Genomic DNA, 12724 nt, shown 5'->3' with positions numbered 1-12724 from the left:
TTAACGGGAAAGCTGAGGTCCGTGATTAGAATAGTCATGGTCCAGTAGGGCATTGACGGTATCACTTTATGGCAAGTACACGTTGCAACTGGCCTGTTTTGCCTGATGCACCGACTTTTCGTATTTGGCAAGGATCGCGTGCCTTCGTAGCTCAGGGGTTAGAGCACTGGTCTTGTAAACCAGGGGTCGAGAGTTCAAATCTCTCCGAGGGCTTTCAGGGAATGTCCGTTTAAAGTTGGCCTAACATGACTCCTCTTTCGAGCGGGTTGCGGCTATTTGCATTGCTTGGACTCGTATCAAAGCGTGAGAAATATGACGGTAACGTTTTGAGTAAAAAAATAAAAGTATTTTGCTTAGAGTTGACTTAGGAAGTGAGTCCGTGTTCACGCGTTCACGGCCGGTTAGCTCAGTCGGCTAGAGCGTCGTGCTAATAACGCGAATGTCGTGGGTTCGAGCCCCACACTGGCCATTTTACGGGCTTTGCCGTCACGTTGACGGGATCAAAACAACCTGGGTGCACTGCCACGTTGCTAGATTTTACTGGTGATCTGCCCGTGCTGTGGCGTGTGTTGACGGCGCATGAAAAGAAACCTTGCTCCAGGGGAGGCTCGAACTCCCGATCTTCGCATGTCTTTGTCGATACTGACTTATAAGTACGACGCGCTAACCGACTACGCCACTGGAGCCCGTGGATGTTAACGGGAAAGCTGAGGTCCGTGATTAGAATAGTCATGGTCCAGTAGGGCATTGACGGTATCACTTTATGGCAAGTACACGTTGCAACTGGCCTGTTTTGCCTGATGCACCGACTTTTCGTATTTGGCAAGGATCGCGTGCCTTCGTAGCTCAGGGGTTAGAGCACTGGTCTTGTAAACCAGGGGTCGAGAGTTCAAATCTCTCCGAGGGCTTTCAGGGAATGTCCGTTTAAAGTTGGCCTAACATGACTCCTCTTTCGAGCGGGTTGCGGCTATTTGCATTGCTTGGACTCGTATCAAAGCGTGAGAAATATGACGGTAACGTTTTGAGTCAAAAAATAAAAGTATTTTGCTTAGAGTTGACTTAGGAAGTGAGTCCGTGTTCACGCGTTCACGGCCGGTTAGCTCAGTCGGCTAGAGCGTCGTGCTAATAACGCGAATGTCGTGGGTTCGAGCCCCACACTGGCCATTTTACGGGCTTTGCCGTCACGTTGACGGGATCAAAACAACCTGGGTGCACTGCCACGTTGCTAGATTTTACTGGTGATCTGCCCGTGCTGTGGCGTGTGTTGACGGCGCATGAAAAGAAACCTTGCTCCAGGGGAGGCTCGAACTCCCGATCTTCGCATGTCTTTGTCGATACTGACTTATAAGTACGACGCGCTAACCGACTACGCCACTGGAGCCCGTGGATGTTAACGGGAAAGCTGAGGTCCGTGATTAGAATAGTCATGGTCCAGTAGGGCATTGACGGTATCACTTTATGGCAAGTACACGTTGCAACTGGCCTGTTTTGCCTGATGCACCGACTTTTCGTATTTGGCAAGGATCGCGTGCCTTCGTAGCTCAGGGGTTAGAGCACTGGTCTTGTAAACCAGGGGTCGAGAGTTCAAATCTCTCCGAGGGCTTTCAGGGAATGTCCGTTTAAAGTTGGCCTAACATGACTCCTCTTTCGAGCGGGTTGCGGCTATTTGCATTGCTTGGACTCGTATCAAAGCGTGAGAAATATGACGGTAACGTTTTGAGTAAAAAAATAAAAGTATTTTGCTTAGAGTTGACTTAGGAAGTGAGTCCGTGTTCACGCGCTCACGGCCGGTTAGCTCAGTCGGCTAGAGCGTCGTGCTAATAACGCGAATGTCGTGGGTTCGAGCCCCACACTGGCCATTTTACGGGCTTTGCCGTCACGTTGACGGGATCAAAACAACCTGGGTGCACTGCCACGTTGCTAGATTTTACTGGTGATCTGCCCGTGCTGTGGCGTGTGTTGACGGCGCATGAAAAGAAACCTTGCTCCAGGTGAGGCTCGAACTCCCGATCTTCGCATGTCTTTGTCGATACTGACTTATAAGTACGACGCGCTAACCGACTACGCCACTGGAGCCCGTGGATGTTAACGGGAAAGCTGAGGTCCGTGATTAGAATAGTCATGGTCCAGTAGGGCATTGACGGTATCACTTTATGGCAAGTACACGTTGCAACTGGCCTGTTTTGCCTGATGCACCGACTTTTCGTATTTGGCAAGGATCGCGTGCCTTCGTAGCTCAGGGGTTAGAGCACTGGTCTTGTAAACCAGGGGTCGAGAGTTCAAATCTCTCCGAGGGCTTTCAGGGAATGTCCGTTTAAAGTTGGCCTAACATGACTCCTCTTTCGAGCGGGTTGCGGCTATTTGCATTGCTTGGACTCGTATCAAAGCGTGAGAAATATGACGGTAACGTTTTGAGTAAAAAAATAAAAGTATTTTGCTTAGAGTTGACTTAGGAAGTGAGTCCGTGTTCACGCGTTCACGGCCGGTTAGCTCAGTCGGCTAGAGCGTCGTGCTAATAACGCGAATGTCGTGGGTTCGAGCCCCACACTGGCCATTTTACGGGCTTTGCCGTCACGTTGACGGGATCAAAACAACCTGGGTGCACTGCCACGTTGCTAGATTTTACTGGTGATCTGCCCGTGCTGTGGCGTGTGTTGACGGCGCATGAAAAGAAACCTTGCTCCAGGGGAGGCTCGAACTCCCGATCTTCGCATGTCTTTGTCGATACTGACTTATAAGTACGACGCGCTAACCGACTACGCCACTGGAGCCCGTGGATGTTAACGGGAAAGCTGAGGTCCGTGATTAGAATAGTCATGGTCCAGTAGGGCATTGACGGTATCACTTTATGGCAAGTACACGTTGCAACTGGCCTGTTTTGCCTGATGCACCGACTTTTCGTATTTGGCAAGGATCGCGTGCCTTCGTAGCTCAGGGGTTAGAGCACTGGTCTTGTAAACCAGGGGTCGAGAGTTCAAATCTCTCCGAGGGCTTTCAGGGAATGTCCGTTTAAAGTTGGCCTAACATGACTCCTCTTTCGAGCGGGTTGCGGCTATTTGCATTGCTTGGACTCGTATCAAAGCGTGAGAAATATGACGGTAACGTTTTGAGTCAAAAAATAAAAGTATTTTGCTTAGAGTTGACTTAGGAAGTGAGTCCGTGTTCACGCGTTCACGGCCGGTTAGCTCAGTCGGCTAGAGCGTCGTGCTAATAACGCGAATGTCGTGGGTTCGAGCCCCACACTGGCCATTTTACGGGCTTTGCCGTCACGTTGACGGGATCAAAACAACCTGGGTGCACTGCCACGTTGCTAGATTGTACTGGTGATCTGCCCGTGCTGTGGCGTGTGTTGACGGCGCATGAAAAGAAACCTTGCTCCAGGGGAGGCTCGAACTCCCGATCTTCGCATGTCTTTGTCGATACTGACTTATAAGTACGACGCGCTAACCGACTACGCCACTGGAGCCCGTGGATGTTAACGGGAAAGCTGAGGTCCGTGATTAGAATAGTCATGGTCCAGTAGGGCATTGACGGTATCACTTTATGGCAAGTACACGTTGCAACTGGCCTGTTTTGCCTGATGCACCGACTTTTCGTATTTGGCAAGGATCGCGTGCCTTCGTAGCTCAGGGGTTAGAGCACTGGTCTTGTAAACCAGGGTTCGAGAGTTCAAATCTCTCCGAGGGCTTTCAGGGAATGTCCGTTTAAAGTTGGCCTAACATGACTCCTCTTTCGAGCGGGTTGCGGCTATTTGCATTGCTTGGACTCGTATCAAAGCGTGAGAAATATGACGGTAACGTTTTGAGTAAAAAAATAAAAGTATTTTGCTTAGAGTTGACTTAGGAAGTGAGTCCGTGTTCACGCGCTCACGGCCGGTTAGCTCAGTCGGCTAGAGCGTCGTGCTAATAACGCGAATGTCGTGGGTTCGAGCCCCACACTGGCCATTTTACGGGCTTTGCCGTCACGTTGACGGGATCAAAACAACCTGGGTGCACTGCCACGTTGCTAGATTTTACTGGTGATCTGCCCGTGCTGTGGCGTGTGTTGACGGCGCATGAAAAGAAACCTTGCTCCAGGTGAGGCTCGAACTCCCGATCTTCGCATGTCTTTGTCGATACTGACTTATAAGTACGACGCGCTAACCGACTACGCCACTGGAGCCCGTGGATGTTAACGGGAAAGCTGAGGTCCGTGATTAGAATAGTCATGGTCCAGTAGGGCATTGACGGTATCACTTTATGGCAAGTACACGTTGCAACTGGCCTGTTTTGCCTGATGCACCGACTTTTCGTATTTGGCAAGGATCGCGTGCCTTCGTAGCTCAGGGGTTAGAGCACTGATCTTGTAAACCAGGGGTCGAGAGTTCAAATCTCTCCGAGGGCTTTCAGGGAATGTCCGTTTAAAGTTGGCCTAACATGACTCCTCTTTCGAGCGGGTTGCGGCTATTTGCATTGCTTGGACTCGTATCAAAGCGTGAGAAATATGACGGTAACGTTTTGAGTAAAAAAATAAAAGTATTTTGCTTAGAGTTGACTTAGGAAGTGAGTCCGTGTTCACGCGTTCACGGCCGGTTAGCTCAGTCGGCTAGAGCGTCGTGCTAATAACGCGAATGTCGTGGGTTCGAGCCCCACACTGGCCATTTTACGGGCTTTGCCGTCACGTTGACGGGATCAAAACAACCTGGGTGCACTGCCACGTTGCTAGATTTTACTGGTGATCTGCCCGTGCTGTGGCGTGTGTTGACGGCGCATGAAAAGAAACCTTGCTCCAGGGGAGGCTCGAACTCCCGATCTTCGCATGTCTTTGTCGATACTGACTTATAAGTACGACGCGCTAACCGACTACGCCACTGGAGCCCGTGGATGTTAACGGGAAAGCTGAGGTCCGTGATTAGAATAGTCATGGTCCAGTAGGGCATTGACGGTATCACTTTATGGCAAGTACACGTTGCAACTGGCCTGTTTTGCCTGATGCACCGACTTTTCGTATTTGGCAAGGATCGCGTGCCTTCGTAGCTCAGGGGTTAGAGCACTGGTCTTGTAAACCAGGGGTCGAGAGTTCAAATCTCTCCGAGGGCTTTCAGGGAATGTCCGTTTAAAGTTGGCCTAACATGACTCCTCTTTCGAGCGGGTTGCGGCTATTTGCATTGCTTGGACTCGTATCAAAGCGTGAGAAATATGACGGTAACGTTTTGAGTAAAAAAATAAAAGTATTTTGCTTAGAGTTGACTTAGGAAGTGAGTCCGTGTTCACGCGTTCACGGCCGGTTAGCTCAGTCGGCTAGAGCGTCGTGCTAATAACGCGAATGTCGTGGGTTCGAGCCCCACACTGGCCATTTTACGGGCTTTGCCGTCACGTTGACGGGATCAAAACAACCTGGGTGCACTGCCACGTTGCTAGATTTTACTGGTGATCTGCCCGTGCTGTGGCGTGTGTTGACGGCGCATGAAAAGAAACCTTGCTCCAGGGGAGGCTCGAACTCCCGATCTTCGCATGTCTTTGTCGATACTGACTTATAAGTACGACGCGCTAACCGACTACGCCACTGGAGCCCGTGGATGTTAACGGGAAAGCTGAGGTCCGTGATTAGAATAGTCATGGTCCAGTAGGGCATTGACGGTATCACTTTATGGCAAGTACACGTTGCAACTGGCCTGTTTTGCCTGATGCACCGACTTTTCGTATTTGGCAAGGATCGCGTGCCTTCGTAGCTCAGGGGTTAGAGCACTGGTCTTGTAAACCAGGGGTCGAGAGTTGTCCGAGGGCTTTCAGGGAATGTCCGTTTAAAGTTGGCCTAACATGACTCCTCTTTCGAGCGGGTTGCGGCTATTTGCATTGCTTGGACTCGTATCAAAGCGTGAGAAATATGACGGTAACGTTTTGAGTAAAAAAATAAAAGTATTTTGCTTAGAGTTGACTTAGGAAGTGAGTCCGTGTTCACGCGCTCACGGCCGGTTAGCTCAGTCGGCTAGAGCGTCGTGCTAATAACGCGAATGTCGTGGGTTCGAGCCCCACACTGGCCATTTTACGGGCTTTGCCGTCACGTTGACGGGATCAAAACAACCTGGGTGCACTGCCACGTTGCTAGATTTTACTGGTGATCTGCCCGTGCTGTGGCGTGTGTTGACGGCGCATGAAAAGAAACCTTGCTCCAGGGGAGGCTCGAACTCCCGATCTTCGCATGTCTTTGTCGATACTGACTTATAAGTACGACGCGCTAACCGACTACGCCACTGGAGCCCGTGGATGTTAACGGGAAAGCTGAGGTCCGTGATTAGAATAGTCATGGTCCAGTAGGGCATTGACGGTATCACTTTATGGCAAGTACACGTTGCAACTGGCCTGTTTTGCCTGATGCACCGACTTTTCGTATTTGGCAAGGATCGCGTGCCTTCGTAGCTCAGGGGTTAGAGCACTGGTCTTGTAAACCAGGGGTCGAGAGTTCAAATCTCTCCGAGGGCTTTCAGGGAATGTCCGTTTAAAGTTGGCCTAACATGACTCCTCTTTCGAGCGGGTTGCGGCTATTTGCATTGCTTGGACTCGTATCAAAGCGTGAGAAATATGACGGTAACGTTTTGAGTAAAAAAATAAAAGTATTTTGCTTAGAGTTGACTTAGGAAGTGAGTCCGTGTTCACGCGTTCACGGCCGGTTAGCTCAGTCGGCTAGAGCGTCGTGCTAATAACGCGAATGTCGTGGGTTCGAGCCCCACACTGGCCATTTTACGGGCTTTGCCGTCACGTTGACGGGATCAAAACAACCTGGGTGCACTGCCACGTTGCTAGATTTTACTGGTGATCTGCCCGTGCTGTGGCGTGTGTTGACGGCGCATGAAAAGAAACCTTGCTCCAGGGGAGGCTCGAACTCCCGATCTTCGCATGTCTTTGTCGATACTGACTTATAAGTACGACGCGCTAACCGACTACGCCACTGGAGCCCGTGGATGTTAACGGGAAAGCTGAGGTCCGTGATTAGAATAGTCATGGTCCAGTAGAGCATTGACGGTATCAGTTTATGGCAAGTACACGTTGCAACTGGCCTGTTTTGCCTGATGCACCGACTTTTCGTATTTGGCAAGGATCGCGTGCCTTCGTAGCTCAGGGGTTAGAGCACTGGTCTTGTAAACCAGGGGTCGAGAGTTCAAATCTCTCCGAGGGCTTTCAGGGAATGTCCGTTTAAAGTTGGCCTAACATGACTCCTCTTTCGAGCGGGTTGCGGCTATTTGCATTGCTTGGACTCGTATCAAAGCGTGAGAAATATGACGGTAACGTTTTGAGTAAAAAAATAAAAGTATTTTGCTTAGAGTTGACTTAGGAAGTGAGTCCGTGTTCACGCGTTCACGGCCGGTTAGCTCAGTCGGCTAGAGCGTCGTGCTAATAACGCGAATGTCGTGGGTTCGAGCCCCACACTGGCCATTTTACGGGCTTTGCCGTCACGTTGACGGGATCAAAACAACCTGGGTGCACTGCCACGTTGCTAGATTTTACTGGTGATCTGCCCGTGCTGTGGCGTGTGTTGACGGCGCATGAAAAGAAACCTTGCTCCAGGGGAGGCTCGAACTCCCGATCTTCGCATGTCTTTGTCGATACTGACTTATAAGTACGACGCGCTAACCGACTACGCCACTGGAGCCCGTGGATGTTAACGGGAAAGCTGAGGTCCGTGATTAGAATAGTCATGGTCCAGTAGGGCATTGACGGTATCACTTTATGGCAAGTACACGTTGCAACTGGCCTGTTTTGCCTGATGCACCGACTTTTCGTATTTGGCAAGGATCGCGTGCCTTCGTAGCTCAGGGGTTAGAGCACTGGTCTTGTAAACCAGGGGAGGAGAGTTCAAATCTCTCCGAGGGCTTTCAGGGAATGTCCGTTTAAAGTTGGCCTAACATGACTCCTCTTTCGAGCGGGTTGCGGCTATTTGCATTGCTTGGACTCGTATCAAAGCGTGAGAAATATGACGGTAACGTTTTGAGTAAAAAAATAAAAGTATTTTGCTTAGAGTTGACTTAGGAAGTGAGTCCGTGTTCACGCGTTCACGGCCGGTTAGCTCAGTCGGCTAGAGCGTCGTGCTAATAACGCGAATGTCGTGGGTTCGAGCCCCACACTGGCCATTTTACGGGCTTTGCCGTCACGTTGACGGGATCAAAACAACCTGGGTGCACTGCCACGTTGCTAGATTTTACTGGTGATCTGCCCGTGCTGTGGCGTGTGTTGACGGCGCATGAAAAGAAACCTTGCTCCAGGGGAGGCTCGAACTCCCGATCTTCGCATGTCTTTGTCGATACTGACTTATAAGTACGACGCGCTAACCGACTACGCCACTGGAGCCCGTGGATGTTAACGGGAAAGCTGAGGTCCGTGATTAGAATAGTCATGGTCCAGTAGGGCATTGACGGTATCACTTTATGGCAAGTACACGTTGCAACTGGCCTGTTTTGCCTGATGCACCGACTTTTCGTATTTGGCAAGGATCGCGTGCCTTCGTAGCTCAGGGGTTAGAGCACTGGTCTTGTAAACCAGGGGTCGAGAGTTCAAATCTCTCCGTGGGCTTTCAGGGAATGTCCGTTTAAAGTTGGCCTAACATGACTCCTCTTTCGAGCGGGTTGCGGCTATTTGCATTGCTTGGACTCGTATCAAAGCGTGAGAAATATGACGGTAACGTTTTGAGTAAAAAAATAAAAGTATTTTGCTTAGAGTTGACTTAGGAAGTGAGTCCGTGTTCACGCGTTCACGGCCGGTTAGCTCAGTCGGCTAGAGCGTCGTGCTAATAACGCGAATGTCGTGGGTTCGAGCCCCACACTGGCCATTTTACGGGCTTTGCCGTCACGTTGACGGGATCAAAACAACCTGGGTGCACTGCCACGTTGCTAGATTTTACTGGTGATCTGCCCGTGCTGTGGCGTGTGTTGACGGCGCATGAAAAGAAACCTTGCTCCAGGGGAGGCTCGAACTCCCGATCTTCGCATGTCTTTGTCGATACTGACTTATAAGTACGACGCGCTAACCGACTACGCCACTGGAGCCCGTGGATGTTAACGGGAAAGCTGAGGTCCGTGATTAGAATAGTCATGGTCCAGTAGGGCATTGACGGTATCACTTTATGGCAAGTACACGTTGCAACTGGCCTGTTTTGCCTGATGCACCGACTTTTCGTATTTGGCAAGGATCGCGTGCCTTCGTAGCTCAGGGGTTAGAGCACTGGTCTTGTAAACCAGGGGTCGAGAGTTCAAATCTCTCCGAGGGCTTTCAGGGAATGTCCGTTTAAAGTTGGCCTAACATGACTCCTCTTTCGAGCGGGTTGCGGCTATTTGCATTGCTTGGACTCGTATCAAAGCGTGAGAAATATGACGGTAACGTTTTGAGTAAAAAAATAAAAGTATTTTGCTTAGAGTTGACATAGGAAGTGAGTCCGTGTTCACGCGTTCACGGCCGGTTAGCTCAGTCGGCTAGAGCGTCGTGCTAATAACGCGAATGTCGTGGGTTCGAGCCCCACACTGGCCATTTTACGGGCTTTGCCGTCACGTTGACGGGATCAAAACAACCTGGGTGCACTGCCACGTTGCTAGATTTTACTGGTGATCTGCCCGTGCTGTGGCGTGTGTTGACGGCGCATGAAAAGAAACCTTGCTCCAGGGGAGGCTCGAACTCCCGATCTTCGCATGTCTTTGTCGATACTGACTTATAAGTACGACGCGATAACCGACTACGCCACTGGAGCCCGTGGATGTTAACGGGAAAGCTGAGGTCCGTGATTAGAATAGTCATGGTCCAGTAGGGCATTGACGGTATCACTTTATGGCAAGTACACGTTGCAACTGGCCTGTTTTGCCTGATGCACCGACTTTTCGTATTTGGCAAGGATCGCGTGCCTTCGTAGCTCAGGGGTTAGAGCACTGGTCTTGTAAACCAGGGATCGAGAGTTCGCATCTCTCCGTGGGCTTTCAGGGAATGTCCGTTTAAAGTTGGCCTAACATGACTCCTCTTTCGAGCGGGTTGCGGCTATTTGCATTGCTTGGACTCGTATCAAAGCGTGAGAAATATGACGGTAACGTTTTGAGTAAAAAAATAAAAGTATTTTGCTTAGAGTTGACTTAGGAAGTGAGTCCGTGTTCACGCGTTCACGGCCGGTTAGCTCAGTCGGCTAGAGCGTCGTGCTAATAACGCGAATGTCGTGGGTTCGAGCCCCACACTGGCCATTTTACGGGCTTTGCCGTCACGTTGACGGGATCAAAACAACCTGGGTGCACTGCCACGTTGCTAGATTTTACTGGTGATCTGCCCGTGCTGTGGCGTGTGTTGACGGCGCATGAAAAGAAACCTTGCTCCAGGGGAGGCTCGAACTCCCGATCTTCGCATGTCTTTGTCGATACTGACTTATAAGTACGACGCGCTAACCGACTACGCCACTGGAGCCCGTGGATGTTAACGGGAAAGCTGAGGTCCGTGATTAGAATAGTCATGGTCCAGTAGGGCATTGACGGTATCAGTTTATGGCAAGTACACGTTGCAACTGGCCTGTTTTGCCTGATGCACCGACTTTTCGTATTTGGCAAGGATCGCGTGCCTTCGTAGCTCAGGGGTTAGAGCACTGGTCTTGTAAACCAGGGGTCGAGAGTTCAAATCTCTCCGAGGGCTTTCAGGGAATGTCCGTTTAAAGTTGGCCTAACATGACTCCTCTTTCGAGCGGGTTGCGGCTATTTGCATTGCTTGGACTCGTATCAAAGCGTGAGAAATATGACGGTAACGTTTTGAGTAAAAAAATAAAAGTATTTTGCTTAGAGTTGACTTAGGAAGTGAGTCCGTGTTCACGCGTTCACGGCCGGTTAGCTCAGTCGGCTAGAGCGTCGTGCTAATAACGCGAATGTCGTGGGTTCGAGCCCCACACTGGCCATTTTACGGGCTTTGCCGTCACGTTGACGGGATCAAAACAACCTGGGTGCACTGCCACGTTGCTAGATTTTACTGGTGATCTGCCCGTGCTGTGGCGTGTGTTGACGGCGCATGAAAAGAAACCTTGCTCCAGGGGAGGCTCGAACTCCCGATCTTCGCATGTCTTTGTCGATACTGACTTATAAGTACGACGCGCTAACCGACTACGCCACTGGAGCCCGTGGATGTTAACGGGAAAGCTGAGGTCCGTGATTAGAATAGTCATGGTCCAGTAGGGCATTGACGGTATCACTTTATGGCAAGTACACGTTGCAACTGGCCTGTTTTGCCTGATGCACCGACTTTTCGTATTTGGCAAGGATCGCGTGCCTTCGTAGCTCAGGGGTTAGAGCACTGGTCTTGTAAACCAGGGGAGGAGAGTTCAAATCTCTCCGAGGGCTTTCAGGGAATGTCCGTTTAAAGTTGGCCTAACATGACTCCTCTTTCGAGCGGGTTGCGGCTATTTGCATTGCTTGGACTCGTATCAAAGCGTGAGAAATATGACGGTAACGTTTTGAGTAAAAAAATAAAAGTATTTTGCTTAGAGTTGACTTAGGAAGTGAGTCCGTGTTCACGCGTTCACGGCCGGTTAGCTCAGTCGGCTAGAGCGTCGTGCTAATAACGCGAATGTCGTGGGTTCGAGCCCCACACTGGCCATTTTACGGGCTTTGCCGTCACGTTGACGGGATCAAAACAACCTGGGTGCACTGCCACGTTGCTAGATTTTACTGGTGATCTGCCCGTGCTGTGGCGTGTGTTGACGGCGCATGAAAAGAAACCTTGCTCCAGGGGAGGCTCGAACTCCCGATCTTCGCATGTCTTTGTCGATACTGACTTATAAGTACGACGCGCTAACCGACTACGCCACTGGAGCCCGTGGATGTTAACGGGAAAGCTGAGGTCCGTGATTAGAATAGTCATGGTCCAGTAGGGCATTGACGGTATCACTTTATGGCAAGTACACGTTGCAACTGGCCTGTTTTGCCTGATGCACCGACTTTTCGTATTTGGCAAGGATCGCGTGCCTTCGTAGCTCAGGGGTTAGAGCACTGGTCTTGTAAACCAGGGGTCGAGAGTTCAAATCTCTCCGTGGGCTTTCAGGGAATGTCCGTTTAAAGTTGGCCTAACATGACTCCTCTTTCGAGCGGGTTGCGGCTATTTGCATTGCTTGGACTCCTATCAAAGCGTGAGAAATATGACGGTAACGTTTTGAGTAAAAAAATAAAAGTATTTTGCTTAGAGTTGACTTAGGAAGTGAGTCCGTGTTCACGCGTTCACGGCCGGTTAGCTCAGTCGGCTAGAGCGTCGTGCTAATAACGCGAATGTCGTGGGTTCGAGCCCCACACTGGCCATTTTACGGGCTTTGCCGTCACGTTGACGGGATCAAAACAACCTGGGTGCACTGCCACGTTGCTAGATTTTACTGGTGATCTGCCCGTGCTGTGGCGTGTGTTGACGGCGCATGAAAAGAAACCTTGCTCCAGGGGAGGCTCGAACTCCCGATCTTCGCATGTCTTTGTCGATACTGACTTATAAGTACGACGCGCTAACCGACTACGCCACTGGAGCCCGTGGATGTTAACGGGAAAGCTGAGGTCCGTGATTAGAATAGTCATGGTCCAGTAGGGCATTGACGGTATCACTTTATGGCAAGTACACGTTGCAACTGGCCTGTTTTGCCTGATGCACCGACTTTTCGTATTTGGCAAGGATCGCGTGCCTTCGTAGCTCAGGGGTTAGAGCACTGGTCTTGTAAACCAGGGGTCGAGAGTTCAAATCTCTCCGAGGGCTTTCAGGGA

General features: G+C 50.5%; 51 non-coding genes across 51 annotated transcripts; 35 read left to right on the top strand and 16 right to left on the bottom strand.

Annotated features, from left to right (window-relative positions):
• Window positions 1-140: 140 nt before the first annotated feature.
• Trnat-ugu (transfer RNA threonine (anticodon UGU)) lies at window positions 141-213 on the top strand. Its single transcript has one exon. It is a non-coding gene; the product is annotated as a tRNA-Thr (tRNA).
• Window positions 214-395: 182 nt separating this feature from the next.
• Trnai-aau (transfer RNA isoleucine (anticodon AAU)) lies at window positions 396-469 on the top strand. Its single transcript has one exon. It is a non-coding gene; the product is annotated as a tRNA-Ile (tRNA).
• Window positions 470-593: 124 nt separating this feature from the next.
• On the bottom strand, window positions 594-686 carry Trnai-uau (transfer RNA isoleucine (anticodon UAU)). The gene is given in 2 exon segments: window positions 594-629; window positions 649-686. It is a non-coding gene; the product is annotated as a tRNA-Ile (tRNA).
• Window positions 687-835: 149 nt separating this feature from the next.
• Window positions 836-908, top strand: Trnat-ugu (transfer RNA threonine (anticodon UGU)). Its single transcript has one exon. It is a non-coding gene; the product is annotated as a tRNA-Thr (tRNA).
• Window positions 909-1090: 182 nt separating this feature from the next.
• Window positions 1091-1164, top strand: Trnai-aau (transfer RNA isoleucine (anticodon AAU)). Its single transcript has one exon. It is a non-coding gene; the product is annotated as a tRNA-Ile (tRNA).
• A 124-nt stretch (window positions 1165-1288) lies between these two features.
• Window positions 1289-1381, bottom strand: Trnai-uau (transfer RNA isoleucine (anticodon UAU)). Its single transcript is given in 2 exon segments — window positions 1289-1324; window positions 1344-1381. It is a non-coding gene; the product is annotated as a tRNA-Ile (tRNA).
• Window positions 1382-1530: 149 nt separating this feature from the next.
• Trnat-ugu (transfer RNA threonine (anticodon UGU)) lies at window positions 1531-1603 on the top strand. Its single transcript has one exon. It is a non-coding gene; the product is annotated as a tRNA-Thr (tRNA).
• Window positions 1604-1785: 182 nt separating this feature from the next.
• Window positions 1786-1859, top strand: Trnai-aau (transfer RNA isoleucine (anticodon AAU)). Its single transcript has one exon. It is a non-coding gene; the product is annotated as a tRNA-Ile (tRNA).
• Window positions 1860-2225: 366 nt separating this feature from the next.
• Window positions 2226-2298, top strand: Trnat-ugu (transfer RNA threonine (anticodon UGU)). Its single transcript has one exon. It is a non-coding gene; the product is annotated as a tRNA-Thr (tRNA).
• Window positions 2299-2480: 182 nt separating this feature from the next.
• Trnai-aau (transfer RNA isoleucine (anticodon AAU)) lies at window positions 2481-2554 on the top strand. The gene has a single exon. It is a non-coding gene; the product is annotated as a tRNA-Ile (tRNA).
• A 124-nt stretch (window positions 2555-2678) lies between these two features.
• Window positions 2679-2771, bottom strand: Trnai-uau (transfer RNA isoleucine (anticodon UAU)). Its single transcript is given in 2 exon segments — window positions 2679-2714; window positions 2734-2771. It is a non-coding gene; the product is annotated as a tRNA-Ile (tRNA).
• A 149-nt stretch (window positions 2772-2920) lies between these two features.
• On the top strand, window positions 2921-2993 carry Trnat-ugu (transfer RNA threonine (anticodon UGU)). Its single transcript has one exon. It is a non-coding gene; the product is annotated as a tRNA-Thr (tRNA).
• Window positions 2994-3175: 182 nt separating this feature from the next.
• Trnai-aau (transfer RNA isoleucine (anticodon AAU)) lies at window positions 3176-3249 on the top strand. Its single transcript has one exon. It is a non-coding gene; the product is annotated as a tRNA-Ile (tRNA).
• Window positions 3250-3373: 124 nt separating this feature from the next.
• Trnai-uau (transfer RNA isoleucine (anticodon UAU)) lies at window positions 3374-3466 on the bottom strand. Its single transcript is given in 2 exon segments — window positions 3374-3409; window positions 3429-3466. It is a non-coding gene; the product is annotated as a tRNA-Ile (tRNA).
• A 149-nt stretch (window positions 3467-3615) lies between these two features.
• Trnat-ugu (transfer RNA threonine (anticodon UGU)) lies at window positions 3616-3688 on the top strand. Its single transcript has one exon. It is a non-coding gene; the product is annotated as a tRNA-Thr (tRNA).
• A 182-nt stretch (window positions 3689-3870) lies between these two features.
• On the top strand, window positions 3871-3944 carry Trnai-aau (transfer RNA isoleucine (anticodon AAU)). Its single transcript has one exon. It is a non-coding gene; the product is annotated as a tRNA-Ile (tRNA).
• A 366-nt stretch (window positions 3945-4310) lies between these two features.
• Trnat-ugu (transfer RNA threonine (anticodon UGU)) lies at window positions 4311-4383 on the top strand. Its single transcript has one exon. It is a non-coding gene; the product is annotated as a tRNA-Thr (tRNA).
• Window positions 4384-4565: 182 nt separating this feature from the next.
• Trnai-aau (transfer RNA isoleucine (anticodon AAU)) lies at window positions 4566-4639 on the top strand. Its single transcript has one exon. It is a non-coding gene; the product is annotated as a tRNA-Ile (tRNA).
• A 124-nt stretch (window positions 4640-4763) lies between these two features.
• Window positions 4764-4856, bottom strand: Trnai-uau (transfer RNA isoleucine (anticodon UAU)). Its single transcript is given in 2 exon segments — window positions 4764-4799; window positions 4819-4856. It is a non-coding gene; the product is annotated as a tRNA-Ile (tRNA).
• Window positions 4857-5005: 149 nt separating this feature from the next.
• Window positions 5006-5078, top strand: Trnat-ugu (transfer RNA threonine (anticodon UGU)). Its single transcript has one exon. It is a non-coding gene; the product is annotated as a tRNA-Thr (tRNA).
• A 182-nt stretch (window positions 5079-5260) lies between these two features.
• Trnai-aau (transfer RNA isoleucine (anticodon AAU)) lies at window positions 5261-5334 on the top strand. Its single transcript has one exon. It is a non-coding gene; the product is annotated as a tRNA-Ile (tRNA).
• Window positions 5335-5458: 124 nt separating this feature from the next.
• Window positions 5459-5551, bottom strand: Trnai-uau (transfer RNA isoleucine (anticodon UAU)). The gene is given in 2 exon segments: window positions 5459-5494; window positions 5514-5551. It is a non-coding gene; the product is annotated as a tRNA-Ile (tRNA).
• A 397-nt stretch (window positions 5552-5948) lies between these two features.
• Trnai-aau (transfer RNA isoleucine (anticodon AAU)) lies at window positions 5949-6022 on the top strand. Its single transcript has one exon. It is a non-coding gene; the product is annotated as a tRNA-Ile (tRNA).
• Window positions 6023-6146: 124 nt separating this feature from the next.
• On the bottom strand, window positions 6147-6239 carry Trnai-uau (transfer RNA isoleucine (anticodon UAU)). The gene is given in 2 exon segments: window positions 6147-6182; window positions 6202-6239. It is a non-coding gene; the product is annotated as a tRNA-Ile (tRNA).
• Window positions 6240-6388: 149 nt separating this feature from the next.
• On the top strand, window positions 6389-6461 carry Trnat-ugu (transfer RNA threonine (anticodon UGU)). Its single transcript has one exon. It is a non-coding gene; the product is annotated as a tRNA-Thr (tRNA).
• A 182-nt stretch (window positions 6462-6643) lies between these two features.
• On the top strand, window positions 6644-6717 carry Trnai-aau (transfer RNA isoleucine (anticodon AAU)). The gene has a single exon. It is a non-coding gene; the product is annotated as a tRNA-Ile (tRNA).
• A 124-nt stretch (window positions 6718-6841) lies between these two features.
• Window positions 6842-6934, bottom strand: Trnai-uau (transfer RNA isoleucine (anticodon UAU)). Its single transcript is given in 2 exon segments — window positions 6842-6877; window positions 6897-6934. It is a non-coding gene; the product is annotated as a tRNA-Ile (tRNA).
• Window positions 6935-7083: 149 nt separating this feature from the next.
• On the top strand, window positions 7084-7156 carry Trnat-ugu (transfer RNA threonine (anticodon UGU)). The gene has a single exon. It is a non-coding gene; the product is annotated as a tRNA-Thr (tRNA).
• A 182-nt stretch (window positions 7157-7338) lies between these two features.
• Trnai-aau (transfer RNA isoleucine (anticodon AAU)) lies at window positions 7339-7412 on the top strand. The gene has a single exon. It is a non-coding gene; the product is annotated as a tRNA-Ile (tRNA).
• Window positions 7413-7536: 124 nt separating this feature from the next.
• On the bottom strand, window positions 7537-7629 carry Trnai-uau (transfer RNA isoleucine (anticodon UAU)). The gene is given in 2 exon segments: window positions 7537-7572; window positions 7592-7629. It is a non-coding gene; the product is annotated as a tRNA-Ile (tRNA).
• A 149-nt stretch (window positions 7630-7778) lies between these two features.
• On the top strand, window positions 7779-7851 carry Trnat-ugu (transfer RNA threonine (anticodon UGU)). The gene has a single exon. It is a non-coding gene; the product is annotated as a tRNA-Thr (tRNA).
• A 182-nt stretch (window positions 7852-8033) lies between these two features.
• Window positions 8034-8107, top strand: Trnai-aau (transfer RNA isoleucine (anticodon AAU)). Its single transcript has one exon. It is a non-coding gene; the product is annotated as a tRNA-Ile (tRNA).
• A 124-nt stretch (window positions 8108-8231) lies between these two features.
• On the bottom strand, window positions 8232-8324 carry Trnai-uau (transfer RNA isoleucine (anticodon UAU)). Its single transcript is given in 2 exon segments — window positions 8232-8267; window positions 8287-8324. It is a non-coding gene; the product is annotated as a tRNA-Ile (tRNA).
• A 149-nt stretch (window positions 8325-8473) lies between these two features.
• Window positions 8474-8546, top strand: Trnat-ugu (transfer RNA threonine (anticodon UGU)). The gene has a single exon. It is a non-coding gene; the product is annotated as a tRNA-Thr (tRNA).
• Window positions 8547-8728: 182 nt separating this feature from the next.
• Window positions 8729-8802, top strand: Trnai-aau (transfer RNA isoleucine (anticodon AAU)). Its single transcript has one exon. It is a non-coding gene; the product is annotated as a tRNA-Ile (tRNA).
• Window positions 8803-8926: 124 nt separating this feature from the next.
• On the bottom strand, window positions 8927-9019 carry Trnai-uau (transfer RNA isoleucine (anticodon UAU)). Its single transcript is given in 2 exon segments — window positions 8927-8962; window positions 8982-9019. It is a non-coding gene; the product is annotated as a tRNA-Ile (tRNA).
• Window positions 9020-9168: 149 nt separating this feature from the next.
• Window positions 9169-9241, top strand: Trnat-ugu (transfer RNA threonine (anticodon UGU)). The gene has a single exon. It is a non-coding gene; the product is annotated as a tRNA-Thr (tRNA).
• Window positions 9242-9423: 182 nt separating this feature from the next.
• On the top strand, window positions 9424-9497 carry Trnai-aau (transfer RNA isoleucine (anticodon AAU)). Its single transcript has one exon. It is a non-coding gene; the product is annotated as a tRNA-Ile (tRNA).
• A 124-nt stretch (window positions 9498-9621) lies between these two features.
• Trnai-uau (transfer RNA isoleucine (anticodon UAU)) lies at window positions 9622-9714 on the bottom strand. Its single transcript is given in 2 exon segments — window positions 9622-9657; window positions 9677-9714. It is a non-coding gene; the product is annotated as a tRNA-Ile (tRNA).
• Window positions 9715-10118: 404 nt separating this feature from the next.
• Trnai-aau (transfer RNA isoleucine (anticodon AAU)) lies at window positions 10119-10192 on the top strand. The gene has a single exon. It is a non-coding gene; the product is annotated as a tRNA-Ile (tRNA).
• Window positions 10193-10316: 124 nt separating this feature from the next.
• Trnai-uau (transfer RNA isoleucine (anticodon UAU)) lies at window positions 10317-10409 on the bottom strand. The gene is given in 2 exon segments: window positions 10317-10352; window positions 10372-10409. It is a non-coding gene; the product is annotated as a tRNA-Ile (tRNA).
• Window positions 10410-10558: 149 nt separating this feature from the next.
• Window positions 10559-10631, top strand: Trnat-ugu (transfer RNA threonine (anticodon UGU)). Its single transcript has one exon. It is a non-coding gene; the product is annotated as a tRNA-Thr (tRNA).
• Window positions 10632-10813: 182 nt separating this feature from the next.
• Trnai-aau (transfer RNA isoleucine (anticodon AAU)) lies at window positions 10814-10887 on the top strand. The gene has a single exon. It is a non-coding gene; the product is annotated as a tRNA-Ile (tRNA).
• Window positions 10888-11011: 124 nt separating this feature from the next.
• Window positions 11012-11104, bottom strand: Trnai-uau (transfer RNA isoleucine (anticodon UAU)). The gene is given in 2 exon segments: window positions 11012-11047; window positions 11067-11104. It is a non-coding gene; the product is annotated as a tRNA-Ile (tRNA).
• A 149-nt stretch (window positions 11105-11253) lies between these two features.
• On the top strand, window positions 11254-11326 carry Trnat-ugu (transfer RNA threonine (anticodon UGU)). Its single transcript has one exon. It is a non-coding gene; the product is annotated as a tRNA-Thr (tRNA).
• A 182-nt stretch (window positions 11327-11508) lies between these two features.
• Trnai-aau (transfer RNA isoleucine (anticodon AAU)) lies at window positions 11509-11582 on the top strand. The gene has a single exon. It is a non-coding gene; the product is annotated as a tRNA-Ile (tRNA).
• A 124-nt stretch (window positions 11583-11706) lies between these two features.
• Trnai-uau (transfer RNA isoleucine (anticodon UAU)) lies at window positions 11707-11799 on the bottom strand. Its single transcript is given in 2 exon segments — window positions 11707-11742; window positions 11762-11799. It is a non-coding gene; the product is annotated as a tRNA-Ile (tRNA).
• A 149-nt stretch (window positions 11800-11948) lies between these two features.
• On the top strand, window positions 11949-12021 carry Trnat-ugu (transfer RNA threonine (anticodon UGU)). The gene has a single exon. It is a non-coding gene; the product is annotated as a tRNA-Thr (tRNA).
• A 182-nt stretch (window positions 12022-12203) lies between these two features.
• On the top strand, window positions 12204-12277 carry Trnai-aau (transfer RNA isoleucine (anticodon AAU)). The gene has a single exon. It is a non-coding gene; the product is annotated as a tRNA-Ile (tRNA).
• Window positions 12278-12401: 124 nt separating this feature from the next.
• Window positions 12402-12494, bottom strand: Trnai-uau (transfer RNA isoleucine (anticodon UAU)). The gene is given in 2 exon segments: window positions 12402-12437; window positions 12457-12494. It is a non-coding gene; the product is annotated as a tRNA-Ile (tRNA).
• A 149-nt stretch (window positions 12495-12643) lies between these two features.
• Window positions 12644-12716, top strand: Trnat-ugu (transfer RNA threonine (anticodon UGU)). Its single transcript has one exon. It is a non-coding gene; the product is annotated as a tRNA-Thr (tRNA).
• The last annotated feature ends 8 nt before the right edge of the window (window positions 12717-12724 follow it).

This window comes from Hydractinia symbiolongicarpus, chromosome 4 (genome assembly GCF_029227915.1).
Source record: "Hydractinia symbiolongicarpus strain clone_291-10 chromosome 4, HSymV2.1, whole genome shotgun sequence".
Classification (NCBI taxonomy): Eukaryota; Metazoa; Cnidaria; class Hydrozoa; order Anthoathecata; family Hydractiniidae; genus Hydractinia; species Hydractinia symbiolongicarpus.
Note: the sequence above shows the minus strand (reverse complement) of the source record. Positions and strands in the feature narration are given on the sequence as shown.